The sequence below is a fragment of the Homalodisca vitripennis genome, chromosome 1, assembly GCF_021130785.1.
Source record: "Homalodisca vitripennis isolate AUS2020 chromosome 1, UT_GWSS_2.1, whole genome shotgun sequence".
Lineage (NCBI taxonomy): Eukaryota > Metazoa > Arthropoda > Insecta > Hemiptera > Cicadellidae > Homalodisca > Homalodisca vitripennis.
In genome coordinates this window covers 117,320,828-117,339,787 of record NC_060207.1, presented here as the reverse complement: position 1 = coordinate 117,339,787, position 18,960 = coordinate 117,320,828, and the positions used below count along the sequence as shown (strand labels likewise).

At 32.4% G+C, this 18,960-nt stretch overlaps 1 protein-coding gene across 1 annotated transcript in view; it reads left to right on the top strand.

Moving 5' to 3' along the window:
• Positions 1-9,741: 9,741 nt before the first annotated feature.
• Positions 9,742-18,960, top strand: part of LOC124370176 (trichohyalin) — a 109,241-nt gene continuing 100,022 nt past the window's right edge. The window contains exon 1 of the mRNA XM_046828470.1: positions 9,742-9,847. The gene's annotated coding sequence lies outside the window, so the exon portion shown is untranslated. The remainder of the gene's footprint in view (positions 9,848-18,960) is intronic.

Sequence of the window (18,960 nt, the reverse complement as noted above, 5' to 3'; positions counted from 1 at the left end):
ACATCATAGAAGGTGAAACGGACGGACAACAACACGATTTCAAGAAGGCCCTGACAGATTCTTAATAAAGTAATCTGAAAACCCTCAAAAGTCTTGATTGTATAAATTACAAATATTACTTTTTGAAAGTTAAGAACGCTTAACCTATGTGTAGTCTGCTCATGTTTTGGTTCACCGAAGGCTGACTACACATGGATACTTGCCGGTTTTTTTCCCACGCGATTGTACAGTATCCGACTGTGAATACATATACTAGAAGTAGCAATCTCAGTTATACAATCTCATTACACATATAGCTGTTATATAATGATATTGTGATTTTATGGACCAATATTCCATGTAACAGCTTCACTGCGGTTCTATGATCTTAGTAATCCTAGACTAGTGTGGGCCTGATATAGGCGTCTGCCGCAGTTAATTTGTTAAAGTAGTAACCAAGAATACCAGGACATATTATTCTTAAATTATTTGTAATAATATTAGTGTTAAACAAGCATTTGACTTGACAAGTTCTATGGCAACTGGAGTGAAATTCAACATTTTAAATTAATAACTAAGAAATATTTTTAAACGAGGATAATACATTTGATACTTACGACAAATCGATCAGATCGGGTTTCTCTGACCTTTCATTTAATATGTGGATTTAGACTAGGAAATATTGCGGTTTTTAATATATACAGAATAAATAAAAGCGGTCCTAAAAGTGTACCCTGAGGTACTTCCATTTTAGAAACACCGATGTTTGGTGGATATACCTACCAAATTATGAAGTATTTTGCTTTAAGACGGACACATAGTTTTTCACCTCTATATAAGCACGTTATAAAATGATCCCATACTCCATACAATTATGTTTAGAGGAAGAATTCCACAATTCATATGGTTCACTATACCATAATAAATTTCCAAAGAATATTTACCTTCGTCGAAAGACTAATTTTCTTCCGCGTGAAAACTGTGACTTCAGCTGTTGCTAATTATCTAGGAACCGAGAGCCAATTTGCATAGTTTAAGCAAATGGCCTGATTCTTCTTAAAATTAACAGAGAAACTTTTCATTAGAAAGAGATTGACCGTCGGCTACGCTACGTTTGGTCGTAGTCAAAATGGAAGAGGAGGCTATCACAAGTGTTAAAAATACCAAATTGTAATTTGTTTTTCTCAGATATTATTTTTGTTAACTTTACACACTGAAAACCAACTGCTAAATGCGTAAGTAAGTGTTAAATCAGCATCAACTAAACATATACAGACTCTTAAAGTGGTGACTTACAGTTTCTTTATGTAATTGTTTGACGGTGATATATCTATATCTATTTATTTATTTTATCCATGTATTTGACTGTCAGTTTTAACTGTACCACACTCGAAAAAATATAAATTAAGAAATATTAACAGTTATATATTTGTAACGTTTAATATTAATATGAAAAAATATGGAATACAGGAGAGATATGAATATAAATAGCAATAAACGATTCATGAAGGTAAGTACTTGCAATAGCCAGTTATCTGGAGGGAATCAAACGTATTACTAATAAAATACCAACATTAATAAATAGATAATATGCTAGTTAGATACAGGATTGATAATCTTGAAGAGAGGAAGCTTGATCTTAAAACATTTATAAATGTTGGCAATGTATATAAAAAACGTATTAGTATCGTTGTGTTCTCATACTCTTATTAAATTTTTGGCATTCTATTGTGCTTCTAGTTTTACAAACCCAATTTTTCAGTGTCTGTATTTCTAAAACAGCGCATTCATACAATTGTATACACAGATAGATGGTGCAGGCTATTTCATTCATGGAGTGAATATAAATGTATTGGTTTTAATATTTAAAAGATAATTTTAAATCATATTTTAAATATAGTTTTATTTTACGCGAAAATATATTATTCTGAATTAATTTTTCTTTATATCTGGTCGGTAATGAGAATAATTAATTATCGAGATAACAACGCCTGCAAATTATAAGAAGCTAAAACAATACATTACACTCCGTGAATTGCGTTAATATAATGAAGGCTCTGCGTTGAAATCCAATTTGAGACAATGTGATAAACGAATATTGAGTTAACTGTAGCCCTGACCTGTGGTTCAGCTAATACCCGTATATTCTAAGTGACCTCCGAATGTACTATAACTTACCTTATAAATAATCTATCAACAATGAACAATTCACTTTGTTGATATTCGCCTAGGAAAGTCTTATATATTCTAATAAAAGAAATCTTCTCGCTATTTCTTGTATTTCTTATTAGAAATTGAAGGTTCAAAGTTTTGAGAAAGATGAAATATGCTTATCTTAATTTCGTTCCTCAATAAATGTTAAAAAGATAAGATTTAAATAATATTCATATGGGTTCAAGAACACACTTGGCCATCTTGATTCTAAAGCACACACTATTCTACTCATTCACATTTTATTAATCTGTTTAGTTCAGGTATAAAAACTCAATTGCAATAAATTGTTTTTAATTTACTTTTGTCAAATCGCAATTAGAATATTAGTTACAAACAACAGATCCAGTGAAATTGTAAATACAGAATTTTTGTGGATAGTAGTATTATTTAAAAGTGAAACTAAATAATTGACTCTTAAAACAATATATTTTGTAATGAAATATAGTTTTTACACCAATATATTATAATTAACAAGATAAAAAAAATAACACAAGTAGTAATATTATTATTAGAAGTAAATGGCGCTATTAAGACGAAGTTTTCAACGTTGGCTTACATTTATTACTGTTTCCTGGTTACCGTTTAGTTCGTGTTTATTTAGCACTTCATGTTTCCAATTTTTGAGACAATTTCATTATTACATTTTATGAAACAATGCTTGTTACATGTTCTATCAGAGAAACATTAAACCCCATTTTACTGTCACAAAGTAATACATTTATAGTAAGCTGTATAAACAGCCATGGCGCGTCGTGGTGATACAAAAACAGTCTCATAACCTTCACATAGCTGTTACAGTGATTGTAGTGACAAGATCAGTCATTAGTATTTGTACTAATGATCCATAACTGGAACGGTATGACAGACAGGGAGTGTAGAAAACATTGTTAGAGAAGTGATAACATCATGCACAATAACAAGACTGATACCGTACAGGTTCATGTTGCAGTGTTAGTACTCAGGCGGTTTCCATTCAGAACAGTGAGTGGGTCATGCATGTGCATTTCGATGTGTTACTAGTTTAGGTAGTAACAACACTATTAGAAGCGTAGAACATGGCTTGACTGTTAGCCTACTTAGTCCCAAGGCTGACGCAGTGATAAGTGACAATGCCTACAGGCGACACCGGGACTGATGAGTCCATGAAGATGAATAGAACCGAACTGACGTCGTAAGTAGAACTCTGTTAGACCAAACCATCCGATTAAGCATTTCAAGATCATGGGCTATGATTATACATTTTTAATTAGTCGGTGATAAAGTCTATCAATGAATATTATAGAAAAAAATTTGTATGACTTATCATCACACGCAAATCAGAGAACTTCAGAAAGCATCGAATTCTAATTATATTGTAATAAAATAATACATTACAGTTTTATGATTTTTTAAAAATTTAATTACAAATATCATAGATAGCGTATTATGTTAATAGAGTAGTATTATATCCTATACACTTTAATAATATACTTTATGCGCACTAACTTCCTTGTCTATTAAAGAGCTCTTTCAACTCAGTGTTCTCATAATACTAACTTAATGGTGGCTTTTAAAAATGCTACCAATAATAAATACACTGTCAGTATTAAAACTTCATCTTTTCCCCGACTCAAATACCATCTAATTTATTTAAAAAATCTTCGTAATAAAACTGGATTGTGGCACTCATTTTCAGTCTTAACAAAACTATGTACGTTTATGAAAACCAAATTAGATTCGGATAAAAAACACGCTTTTAGAGTTTATAGTCACTAATGTATTACAGACTAAATATACTGTAATTTTGTGACTGAATGAAAACGTTTAGTGATAGAATTAAATTTTCACAATTACACGAGTTATTAGTGATACCTTCCGTATGAGTATTAACTGGTCAATAGTCATGTAACTTATAATTTATTTACTTTTTTAAAGTTTAAAAATAAGTCATTTTATGAATAGGTCACACCAATTTTTCCATTTTTCTTTTATTATGAACCAAATGTCTTGTCATTTCTAAGAATTTAAAACGTGGCAACAACACGTTAAGCATAAGTTGTAATCAATGAGTACATACTATTTTTAATCGTTAAAAATATACTAAATATTAATAGTTTACAACTAATAAAACATGTGCGTATCCCTAATATGAGTTACTAAAACATATACAAGGTAGAAAGGAGTACGCTACACCACGTATTAATTTCGCTGAGACTGTATGCAAAATTTCCGATCAATAGCTACACATTGCTATTACTCGTTTTTGTTCATTAAGGCGGGATTCATAATGATGATTAAGTAATGAAGGTCTACACAACGAGTCACCAAAGATAATATGTTAGTATGCTACATATTAAGATCTCATACTACTGTGCTCATTTAGTTTACAAATTTATTTATTCAGCGATTTTCTTGTTGACATCAAGATTACAAATAAGAGAGAGGTGACAATGTTAGCAAATGCTTAACCAAATCATGTGGAGTGATATGTACCCCTTTTATCCCACAGTTGTCATCAAAATCAACGTTGTTAATGCAGAAATAAAGCTTCATGCAAAATTTTTATAGTTAAGGTTCATAGTTACTTCGTCCTTGAGATATGTAGACAGACAGAAATGAAATCTTTCCAGCTCCTCGAGAGATAGGCTTTGGTAACGCTCAGCCAATACATAATCAAAGTATTAAAAATTCTTCTAAATAAGACCAAATTTTTGTATCCAATGAGAAACAAATAGTTATAAGCTTACTTAGTTTAGACTATTTGAATACAAAAGATCATGACTTCTTCGTTTTAAAAAGACGGAATTACTAGCCATGAGTCATTTAAGGACATTTCCAGTTGGCGACTGTTACCAATTTAAAAATATACATCACTAATACACCTAGGTTATGTGTATTTACTAATATTAAAATTTTCAGTTCTCGTTCACCATTGAAAGGTGAAATGGTTGAGTAAATGTAACCTGTGTAGGCAGGCGGAGTACTTAGAGATGGAATGGGAACCAGGTAAGTAAGGCCTTATTATTATTATACATATTAGTTGCTTACCAAGCACTGCCTCTTAGATCATAATCCAGGTCCAAGAGTTCCGGTTATGTGTCGTGACGTTCCTGGGGACTATCTTGGAGGTCCAACCGATTGGAACTGACATAGCTAGAATTTACAGAAAATGCAGTCAATTAACAACAATATTTGTAACTGTTGCTTGGAAAAGACCTACGCCGGAATTTTCAATAGCAAACCAGACATTTTTTAAGAGGATGATTATGTTAAATACTTTACTTAAATACAAATTACTTTAAACACGACAGTAATCGTATACCATTTTTTTCGGTGTGTTTATTTGTGAAATATTTTGAAGCCACAAGAAGTAGGCCTACCTAAGTTTAAATGGGAAGGTTTTTTTCAATTTGTTACTGTGTTAAAAATAAATTTGTTTATTATTACCTAAGAACATTCTAAATAGCTGGTTAGAATAATGGTTGAATCATCTCATGGTATAAATAAAACTTCTCTATATGTGTGTACCTTCACTGATTTATCGGAGCTATAAGTAAAATATTTATTTCCAAAAAATAATGTGAAATAATTATTGTAACTTGTAAGATAAATTTGTTGTATTAATTTTCCCTTCTTCTTGTTTAATTTTCTCTTACCTCTTCCACATTTAAATAATTCATTTATTATATTATATACGTGATGTGCGTATGATATTACCATAAACATATTTCTATGTCTACAAACTATGACAGATAATTCTCTGAAAACTGGCATATCTATTTTGAACAAAAACAGTTAATGTTCGTAAATATAAGTTTTCATATCTTATTATTTCTATAACATAATTTATTGGAAATAATAGTAAAGGATACATTTTGTTGAACACTTAAAGGAGTAGAATCGATGTCATGTATAAGTACAATGCAGTCCTCCCACACTTAGTAGCCTGATCTATAGAATCTGAGTTCAAAGGATATTAAACGTGAGAGGCCGTAATATTATAAAGTATTATCAGTTTTTATAATTACATATATATTTAAAAAATAGAAAGTTTCTAAGAATCAAAAGCATCTTTAAACATTGATTTAAATTTGTGATTGAATAGTGTTACCGTTTGCCAGCGAGTTGTTTTATATACATTAACTCTACCATATAATGGGATATAATACATAAATCAGTGTAGGTTCGTTTCAAATTTGATTTTTATGATCTGATAGAGAAGAGAAGAGACGGATCTACAGATAGATCTTTGCTTCTTTGAAGTGGAAGAGGAATTAAAGGTAAAGAATATTTCTGGCATTCAAAGCTTGTAACAGAATCGATTCGTGATTAGCATGTTTCTTGTTTCAATCAGGTGGAGATTATTATGACAACTGTTTTGCGGAAAGAATATACACATGTCAAAAATATATTACAGGACAAGGTATTAAAAGGGAATGTAACTGACACAATCTTATTTCAATGGTCAAAGTGTTAGAACCACCTGATTCTTTCACTTGTATTCAGTTAAAATAAATAAAGTATAAAATAAACATAAACTAACTCCAGTCTATTTACATAACATTAATATTTGTTATATCTGAATAAAAGCCATGCTTTACGCAATCACTCATTTATATACAATATATACTAATAGTACATGCAGTGCAGGGCAACTAAGACGAACAGGTCCCCCGGTTACCTGCTACGTGCATAACTCCTTCAGCAAAGCCACAAACAGGTAACTACTTTCAGTGGAGGTAATCAGGAGAAGAATGCAAATTCCGCAAGCAGCATGTATCAAGTATAAAGATTTGTCAAAACTGCTGTCTTATAGTAAGATAAATGCAAGGTAAATACCTGTACATTTGTCTTATGGTATCCATGATGGCAACGAGAAAATAACTGAATAAATAAACAATTTAACAAACTCAATAAGCCCATAAGAGTATAAATGTATTACATATTACATTAAAACTCGAATCCTAACTATTCCAATACAAAACGTTATAGTTACTTAGTGTGTATATTTTTTTATTATTTAATGATATGGGACCTAATTTAATGAACACAAATGTATCATGCGACAATATGTCGAGGTCAAGAAATAAGGTCTTATGCAATTGCTGCATATTGTGCATGCAAGCTCAACAAAGTCTGTTACGACACATGGTGTAGTGTACTTGTTCCTTGTTATTTTTAAACATGTTTAGTGTAACCAATTTTATTTACAATTATTGATGTCTTAGGAATCTCCATTCACTTTTCAAGTTACACATATTCCTCAAGGAGTACTCTTCCCTCCGTGCTAGTTATGAACAATTACAATGGTTTTCTTTGAATGAACAGAAATATTTGTGCAAAATTACAAGTTTTCTGTCAATGATCCATTTGGCCATTATCGTGTGTATATGAATGGGGACGTACCAAAGCAGGCCGTATTAGTCCGAAAATACAGAATGACGCAACTCGTGATTTGCTCAATATGTATTCCCAATTAATGATATTTTATAGGTTTAGGATTACTCTTGTGCTTTATTCCATTGGACACGCGTAAGTATGTAGTTTAATCAGGTACCCTAAATATTTTGCTCGATTAGCCCGTTTTGACTATTTTTAGGCATATAACGACACATTTCCCCCTACAAAAATCTTACGAATTGTTAAGATAGTGAAGTAGGATTTTGTTGTTATTTATTTAAAAACTCCTCCGATGAGCTGTAGACATAAAGTAATAATATATCGTTATACCATGACAACGAAAAGAACGGTTAAGGAAAAGGTTATGAATATTTGTCATTTAGTATACAAAATCATTGAGTGAAATTCTATTTATATTTATTTAGTAAGACACAAAAAGGTTGATTCCTTCATATAAAAATGTTCAAGTTATTATAAGCGTTTGTACGTTAGTGTGTACCTGTGTACACTTATTGAGATAAATAAATTGTATAAGTATTTAATAGAAGAAAGGAAGAGTAATAATTTTTAATCTTCTAAAGACATTCTTACTTGAAATTGTTAGTTTTAATATACTAATGCAGATTAGCTTAAATATAATATTTGTATATAAATAAAACAATTTATAAAAAAAATGCTTTGTTAATTAAATGTCCCTATACAATAGACCATATACATAATTCCATAATATCTTAATATTTTACTAAGGGATTGTATTGTACTATAGGATGAGAAACACAGGAAAAAAGTAATTAGTGTGATTTTAAATTTATTATATGTGATAAAGATTTATCTATATGTATTTATAAAAGCATTAATTTGAATTCTTCCAAAAATAATCAGTAGTCAACAACATTTATTCCGTGAACTTGATTGGAATACCAGCAAAGTGAAATATTAGACATATTGATTTTTGTTTTGCAATGTTGTAGCCAATAGTTTACACGCTGAAATGACACTAGACTATGTAAAACCAATTGTTTTCACTGTTCGCGTGTAAACTGATTTCACGATTTCAACACTTGATGTACAAACTTTGAACTTGGTGAATCCCTAATTCCTAAAGAATGATTAAATTGTTTTATGTGAATCTTGAACAGTTTGTTTGATTGCTATGTCTGAAATGTATAATTTACAACTAGTTACATGTTTAAGGAATTCTAGGCATTTATGGTAAGTTGAAGCAAGAGTTTGATTTACATTGAAAGCACCACATACATCAATACCTACTATTATATAAAAACAACTATAAGTTTTTAACTCGTTTCGATTTGCATCACTGTAGCATAAAGGACTTAATAAGCCAGTGAATGTCGTTATACTATTACTATATTCATATTAATTTTCTTGACAGGTTGTTTGGAATAAGATAAGTGCAGAGTCAAGAAGTCCTGTATTTAATAATGTAAAATGTTACATATTTTTTATGTAAGTAAAATCCTTTTTTATATTTACAGTATTGGGGTTTATTTTAAGAAAATTTCTAATAGCAAATTAAATTTAATACTAGAAAAAAAACATTTTGAATGACAAAATATTTTTTACAAAAATAATGTTAATAGTAATAGCTTAGACATAATTTTTACTTTGTTTTAACAGATTAGTAAAACTCATCACTATCACTTACGCTTAACAAACTAAATTTGAAAAAATGTAATTGTATTGCACAGAACTAAACATCATGATACTAATAGTTCTTTAGGAACGTAATTGGAGGCTTAATAAATACAATTAAATTAATATTAATCCGTCGCAATTACTGCATTCCTTTTGCCCAATACAGAATGCCACAACAATTATACAAGTGTTTTACCTTAGGCACTTTTCAACTACGGGTGCGCTCGTTTTAAACTGTAAATATGTATTAGGTATCAACTTTATCCGTTGTTAGTACGTGTTGTGTGTTTCAATTTAAAGTTTTTTGACGGATCGTCGATATGGAAGACCTGAAGATGCTGATGTGCTGGTGGAACATGTCATAAGCACGCATTGGGGTGTCATATGTTAAAAATTCGGTAGTACAGTTTGCTGCTGTTGAATACGATCGTAGATTCCGTTCGTATGTTTGAAAATGTACCATTTTGAAGAGCGGCGACCAAGGAAGTAAGCTTCATTATAACGCCGTCAGATTGGTAGAACTGGTACCGGTTGGTGGCGCTCCGAACGCCAGTGCCTTCCTGATAGTGCTGGATGACGGATCAGCTGTTCGCCAGTGACATCGTGCCTCTTTGATACGGTAGGCATCGTTTCTCGTTTTTCGTGTTGTTTTGACAACATAACCTTTATAAATAGATACCGATTTTTCAAATCCTATAAATGTAATTTTACAGCAAATAATTAATTAATAATTTTCAAAATAAAAGGAGTTTGATTTATAAACAATAACAAAATAGTAATAATTGCTATAAATATAGTAATACTATATTTTAGTTGTTTGGTATTAGACAATATATAATAAATATCTTTTACTTTTAACAGTTATAAAGTGTGAATACTAATACCACTAAATAGGTATCTGGTATAAGTTAAGTAAATTATGGATGCAAAATGTACGCCACATGAAGATTCTATTTCAACATTTTAATTCTATCACCTACAATTTATTTTAATATATTTGGAGATTAAGGTGAAATTGGGGCCTTACTCCGAAAATCAATCAGTTCAATATTATTACCAGCATTTTTAAATGTGGGTTTAGGCCTATTTGGAATGATAACAGAATGGCAACCAAACCTATTTTACATCTTCGAAACCCAAACCAATAAAAACATTCGTAACAATGAATTTGTTTTACTTTCGAATAATAATAATTCTGCTGACTTTTCTGCTCCGATAAGCTGAAAGAATAACGATTGATCTGTATTAGTCGGTTACAATGTACTTGTTATGGCGTTTTGTTCATACAGTGAAGGAAACAAACAAGGTCAGAAATGAAGATATTGAATCTAATTTTGTGAGGCTTTATTCATGTTTATCTTGAAACAATAATAGGTTCTATAAGTCCTTTAATAGAGTATAATCAACACCGTTACCGTCCATTAAGATGATAATGCTTGTTGGGACTACTAGCTTTTAGTTTGTGAATGTCAGTGTTTTTAATACATTTAATTTCCTTTTTTTGCTGAATCAATACCAAGTTTTGTTGCTGAGTAGATGAACTTTATCTGAAATATCTTCGTCCATTAGCGATAACAATAACTTAATAGTATGAGAGAATATAAAGTTGAAAAATTATTTAATACTAATTGGAAAACATTTTTACGTCCACCTGAAGACATTTTGAAAGTAGGCTAAAGTTGTACGTAAGCTTAATGAGAAGCCTTTACTAAAACCAGTGTTGGGGTCTGAGTAAGATTTTAAAATTAAACTGTTAATTCAGCAGAAAATTAAGGAAGTTGCTCTAATTATTTTAATACATATTCAACGAATTTAATGGTTTGTAACAACAGCAACACAAAATCACTTACGTAGATTGTAGCAATTTCCTGAATTTACAGTTTATTTTAAAATCTTTGAACTGCCACCATTTTGCCACGTGAAAAGCTTCTGAAGTGTGGTTGCGGCATACTTCTGTGCTTACCTAGCCCTTTAAAATGATGTACATATGAACCTTCGCTTTCATTAAAATTTCTATTCAATCCTCGTGGACCGTTCCCATAGAAGAATATCAGGATACTGAATATATCTTAAAGGAAGTATTTGATCAGCAATTAAGTCTAAGCCAAAGAGGTATTGAGGTGTTTATATTACTTGATAAGTAGCTAACCGCATATACTATACTCCTACTGTCAGTTGAGCAAACTAATTTATTTCGAAAATAGCATATGTAGATTGATTGAAAATGTCTCACAAGAAGAAGCAAACATAAAAAGGAGTTATGAAGGCATGAAGTTACCTAAGACTGCTGGGTTGATGTGCACTTTTAACAGTGGATAAAAACTCATATTTGATCATAAAACCCCATAGAGTTTATAAATATAGTAATATAAAACAAAAGAATAAACTATGAACTTTGTTAGAATAATTAAAACAGGATACAAGAAAGTAAAAAATAAAAATGCTATAAAACCTAAAGGCAAAAATTGACTCTTCAACTCCAGTCCTGTTTTATATGTCTTCCACATCAGACATTTTCTGGCTGGTTTTGTAATTAATTAGGGCAAATTCATAGGATATTTACTAATCTTGGAATGATATTGTTTAGTAACCTTGTTCTAGTTGATTTTGTATATTTCTCCAGTAATTTGAAAGTCAAATTAGTAAATAAATAGGTCTAAAATTTGACTTTGTAGCTTAGATCAATATTTATACATGATTTTAATTCTAAATTGACGAGTTTAATGTGTCGAATAAATTATTATTACTTTTTTTAGTTTAAAATAATGTTCTAATTTCTGCTTAGTATAATTTCGTCTGCAATATGTTTATTTATCTAAAATGAAAAAGATTCTAAGAGGTTTAATTAATTTAGATATTATTTTAAGGCTTAACAATCATCTCTTCGTCTTACAAAAAATGGGGTTCGACACTATGACCAGTGGTAAATGGGGCGTCGCATAACAGATTACAGCAAAAGTTCACATGTGAATGATAATTTATAATAAATTTTAATGTTATAACAGCAACAACTTGTTGAACTGTGTTGTAGTCTCTGTTATAGATGATAACTTCACTGCTAGTTGAAGTTGCCCAAATTAAGACCTAAAACAGCACAAGTTGTGGTTCCCTAAATACCCCCTGTCAAGTAGTTTGGGGACTCTGTAGTTATCTCCTCGATTAGCAACTATATCCCCACTCCCAGCCCGGCACCAGTTCTGCCGCTGCCCACGTCGCGGTCCGCCCGGAAGTCTTTGAGCTCGGGAATGTCGAGAGCGATGAGCCAGCACCAATAATTGTCACTCTCTTGTCATAAGCAGTAATCAACACACAGTTCTGTTGGGATCGTAATTTCTTACTGAGTCTTCAAATATATAAAACAATGACGCCAAACTTCTGCTTTTTTATATCTTTTTAAGTTATAAGTTATTAAGAAAGAAGCTAAAAAAGCCCATTGCAATTGGCAACTCGGAACACAACGATGAGAATCTTCTTTATCTAATCTCAAAAATCAGTCCAACATTGAAAAGCTGCATAATAAATATTTAGTAGACTATTCATTAGGCATACTAATTAATTCATCATTATAACCAGAGACAAACATTAGTGAAGTTTATTAGTTGAAAACGATCTCCAAAGCTACTCTGTCATGATTTTCTTTATTTTCCTCTTTCTTTGTTTATCTTCATCTGCAGCATCGATAAGTCATCAGGGTTTGTTTACTAATTCAGTAAATAGCACTTTTTGCGGTCTTCAGGAAGTTTGAACCCTGGCCTCTTGGGCACAATGAACTTGTTTAGAAGTTAGCCTATACACTATACAGAGTAAAAAGAATATTTTAACTTTCTTCCTTCCTATGTGATTATCCATATTTTTCAAATTAAAAGAAAATCAAATTTAGGTGTCTGAGAGATAACTAGAAGTATGACATTAATTGTTATAATAATGTTATCGCCAAGACGTTTCATTAAGGCTAAACTTGCAGTGATGGAATCTTCGAAGATGGAGGCAGGTCGGACATGGAATCTTCTCGGTCCTCCACAGTGTCGTGACCCATTTCTATATTTATCCGAGAGATCAGGCTAGAAATCCACGACAACGGCACAGACGTGGGCCCACTCACTGACTCACATGAGCCCACACTCGACCAGTTCCGGCAGAGCTGAACCGCGCCGTGCAGTCGCGTAACTGGGAGCAATGTCTCCCGGGGGCTGGGTGCTCCGCCCCTGCCGCTGACTACGGCAGTAGGTCGAGTACTCCAGTCTTGTGGGTTAGTAACCCCTGTGGGAGGTTACACGTAAGATAAATTGGACACTAAATCAAGAGGGTCTCCGGTCGCGAGATTTTCACAAAATCAGAATTATATTGATTGTAATAAGCCACGAAACGCTACGATCGTTCTATATCTACGACTGTAGGCTTATATATTTTAGCTATTTAAAGCTTGCAATTACTAACAATCTTACCTTAATATTTATAGAAATCTCTCGAAGTCTAACTGTATCTTGGAAGTTTGCTACTGACAACTACATTTCGTCCTAATAGTAGTAAATTAGAAAATAAATAAGCACGATAACACACAGTACTGCATATAAAAAGCCCTCCAAATAAATAGCTCAATACAAATGGATTTTCTTTCTTAAAAATATTTTTTGGAGCAATATTGTTTTTTAAGTAAAGGTACCTTAATATCTAACTATTTATTGTCAAAACCTCAAAAACTTTTCTGAAGAGACCAAGGGACATAATTTATATCCTGTCGCAGTCATTTCATAAGAAATATGCCTCTAAAATAATATTATTGCTCAAGACTGTGGAACCCTACATATTTATACCGACATAAATTCAGTAATGCCCGACATTAGATACTCGAGTTGAGACATGAACAATACTCTTCAATTGTCTTAGCTACAACTATAACACCTCCCAAACATAATATAATTTGTTGGAAGAAGCTGATCAGACCAAGTAAACTGGTATAACTATGAGCTGATGTAGCCTGTATATTCTGCGCATGGTTTTATGAGTCATACAAAATACCTGAAAGATCTACAAATCCACTCACAATGTTAATTTCTCCATAGTGTCTTTGATCAAACGTGTTATGACTCATTCCTGTTAACCTTCAGTCTTCTATTTAGAAAGAAAGTTGAAGTTATAAACGTCATTGTTTAAATCATACGATATGATTTTGTACTATTATTACAGGTTGTAAATACTTACAGTTTTAGGAATGTGGTTTATTTGTTAACCTTAGTTTAGTTTAACAAATTAGCTGAACGAAGCCTATCACTCATAGGATTGGACAAATTTCATTTCTGTCTGTCTGTCGACACGGTACCTCTGTAGGTTTAAATTCTTCATGAAGTCTGATTTCTATATGAGGCGTTTGATTATGGTGCATGTCACTCCATAGGATTTGGCTGAGCGTTAGCGAATATGTTTTAATTAGTATTAAGGGTAACCATGATGACAACAAGAAATTATCAGAATAAATATATTTGTAAACAAACTCAAGACACTCATGAGATTCAAACACGTGATATATATGTCTCGAGAATAAAATGATGTGTAGATTTTAAATTGTGCATGCAACCGTAGCGAAACCTGTTAGGGCATGTGGTGTGACGTACTTGTACCTTGTTAGACAATTGGGAAACAATACAACAGCTTTTCTGAATAGACATCATGAAATAACCATAATTCAACCCAGCAAACCTTCAATCACCTTCTTCGTCGTTCTAATCTTCTGATACTAATGGTAACAAATTACCAATACGAGAAGGTTATTCTCTCTCAGTACTTTTCCAGTATTTTTCTTTCTTAGAAAGAAATCTTTCTTTCAATATAATGATTGAAATCGGGATTTAAAGGAGGAATGAACCGACAATCCTCTAATGTCCTCTTTCGTCACTCCAACCCTTGAAAGATCACTGTTGATTACAGGCCAGGATGAGATCAATATTACAAGCCACCAATCTTTCTGTTTCCTTTTTGGACACTTTAATCTGTCAATTATCAATAATAATAAGAGACCAGGGAGAAAAGGACAGTCCTGACATTTTGACTAAAAGCACATTCGATTCCTGCAATCCTCCTGGTTTGTTCATGGTCGCACTAATCTTTGAATTGTCATTGTTGCCAAACAATCTGGAGGATAAATAATAATTTTTCCTCAGCAATGTTCCAATAAAACTAGCCTGTTTGGTTTTTCTAACTCATCAGTTATCATTGTTGCCAAGACATCAAGAAGATAGATGATTTTATCACACCAAAGTTAACTATTTTCGCTCTAATCCAGTATTTACCGCTAAGACATGATGAGAATAAATTTAATGATTTTGTCACCATATCTAATATATACCTCCAATTAACTTATGTGGTTTTTATATTCGCTTCTCCGACCCGTTTTAAGTGTAGCTGAACATGAATAAATTCTACTTATAGGATGTTCAAATTATTTTTTAATACTACATTTTACCTCAGTTACTCTTTATTTTACTCCGAAATATTTATTTTTTAATTATTGCTAATCAGGAACACTTTGCAATTGAAAATCTTTGCTTGATTACGCAATTGAGTTCACTCTTACACAATGCATTTCTCTTGTTGCGTTACTTCCAGGAATTTGTGTCATAGTGATTGTTAGACATTCATTCTGCTATAAAAAAGAGAGGCATGCCAAAGTGGAAGATGTACGTAAATGAAGGCTGTCCCTGACAGGACGATTATTCATGATTGTAACTGATCAACGGTCTGTTAGCTTCATGTCTGATACTGATTATTGTGAAAGAATAAAAACACCAAAATAATGAGATCAAGATTGGAACTAACTGTTCCTAATACGATGCTATCTACCGTCCTGGCAAGGACAATAGAGTGGCTGATGGTTATCTCAAACGACATCAAGAAGCTGTGTCATCATCATCCAGATCACATAATTGGGAGTATTGAATATATTCATTAATAGGGAAATCTGCATATCAGATATAGATAAATGGGATGCAGAGAAGAGCCCATTACACAAGACACTTCAGAAGAATGTATACAATACAACACAAAATAATGCTTTAAAAAACAACCCATGAAGGTTACGTGTCAAAATGTTCAAAATTTAGATCAAAGTCAAAATAAAGATCTTCCAAAACCAGAGCGATTGAGATAATGGAAAGGGTACTAAGAAGACACAATATCAATTTCGCACTCAATCTACCTCAAAAATATAAGAACTATTTGAGACAAATAAAGGACGTAATTCCAACGTGCACGCTATTTCCATTAAACTCCGTATAGCTGTGGTTCAGTCTACATTAGAGAGACAAAAATTCATATTCACACGAGTGAGGCTTCATATTCACATTAGGCTCACAAATCGGTAAGATGTGGAAAAATTGGCCATATCGGAAAAAAATTGTTCGAAACAAAACATGCAAAAGCACTTGCAAAAATGGTTTGTTCTTGTGTAAAATAATGGGAGAAACCTTAGAAGTCATAAAGAAAGAAAGCAACTTCAATAAATGAACTGCAGAAACCACAATAAAGCACCGCCTCTTTCAACTTAACTATCAAATGAATTCTTCGTAATGATTTTTTTTGTTTATCATCTGTTAACTGAATATTGTTTTCCACAGCGAGGCCGAAATATTTTAAGAGTTTAATTGTGTAAGCAATGTTTCGGCCTGGTGGGAACGGGATGTTTATTGAGAACCTAACTTAACTGTATCAAGTCTTGTCATCCAGTAGTGACAAGTATGTATAACTGAGTGAAGAGCACAAATTTATCTTTTTCAGTAGCTGAAGCTAGAAGTGTGAATACTTGGCCAACACGCACAGGAACAAAGGCAAGGTTTAACCAAAGTAAAGAAATGTCAATCAAAGCTACAACAAAGTTTAAATGGTCAAATGTGAAATTTCAAGGACCGTTGCGACCTGTTACTCGAACTATTTTCATGTTAACCATAGTCATTTTGATAGTAGTCGTTAGTATTGTCTGTACCTATGTTTTTCTTTATGTTAATATGTCTTCCGCAACAGTTATAAAAAGCCAACCTCTTAGGTCTGTTTGGTACAATCTGACCGGGATTCATATTCCAAGGAATCAAATTATTTCAAGACGTCTGACGGCATCATTTCTTGTTGTTCTACACCATACACCCCTTATTGTAACGGTCTAGTAAACATTATAACGGAATCATATGAACACAATCTGGCTTTAAAATCAAGATTACTTAATCGTTTATGAAATAATCGTTAAACACAACAGTGACCAATGTCACTCACATCTGGTTTACTATGCTATCCAGGTCCACTTTTATTAAAGCGGCACGTCAGAGAAAACAAATCCATACTCTGGTTGATGAGGTCAATTTTTATCCACGTTTATGTCCGTTTTTTTGATGATAAAGGATCCACAGTTTCTCCTCACAACCTAGCACAAGAGGAAGGACATCAAGAGATAGAGTCACTGATAAAGAATTAATATAACCAAGAGTTCCCTCTGAGTGATCTAGTCCCAATGACGTCACGAATCTCCCGAAAGAATTACATGATTAATCATGTAAAGTTGTGGATTCTGCAGGTTGTTAATTTTGTATTTAATGAAATTTAAACAAATTCTTTATAACCCTTTTTCGTTAATCCAGCAAATGTATTGTCAAAAGAGCATAAAACAATTCTTTTTTACATAACTAGTTTCTTGTTTAAAGGAAACAAAGAAATTGGTATGAATAAACAATAGAACGGGTTACAAAACAACGCAAAAAATAATACAAGATCACGCCCAGTATCTTTCTGATGACCTAACCCCATTTGTTTTATCCAGAATGCCACTAATTGCTGATGGAATGTTCGTTTCAAAACATAAACTAGCAGCTTATTATTTTGTAACAGTTTTTAAACGTAGCTGCCTCTAAAAGGCCTACATTTGAAGCTATTTCATATTTCATCACTCCGATCCAGCCATTACCATTGCTGCCAAGATATTAGATCTGGGAGTAGTCCACCACAGTCTAGCCTCGTTTCGACCTCTAATCCGCCATTTCCTGTTATTAAGACACCAAAAACTAATGTTAATGTAGAAATAAACTATTCCACCTTAGACTTTCTAAAAAATAAAAAAGTATAAGTAAAATATGTTTAATACTTAAAGTATAATTTAGTTTTTCACGATAAACCAACGTGAGGATTCTGAATTTTTAATGTTGTTATATACTTCAAGGAGAATCTTAGTTACAATGAAGAATGAACTTATACATAATTTTTGCAACGAATATACGATCTATTTCGTTTTCTGCCTACCTGAAACTTTTGATTAAAACTGCGATATGGATTTTTCTTAAAACATTAAATGTGGGTCTCTAGTAAATTCCACTAACGCCACCGGTGCAGGTAGAGTTGACAGAGATCTTCTTCAGGGTTAATATTGCGTACACTTACTTTGCCTGATTTAAGGCACGTCTAAATTTAATGTTTAAAGAAGTAGCCCTTAAGCAATAGTCCCTCGGCCCACCGAGGATACAAACATTGTCTGGCTAAGTGTTGCCCAGGGGTCTCCGCTAACTAGTAGCCGTAAGCAGCCGCGCCCCTCAGATAGCAAAAAAAAGAGAGGATAAAAGTTGATGGAAGTAGAAATTGTCGGTTTGGCCCAAGGACGATCTGAGTGCTCTGGCAGACAGGAACACAGTAAGTGGGACTGTGTTACAACTTGTGGGTAATAATATATCAAGGGTCAACATACAGTACACGTGGATAACT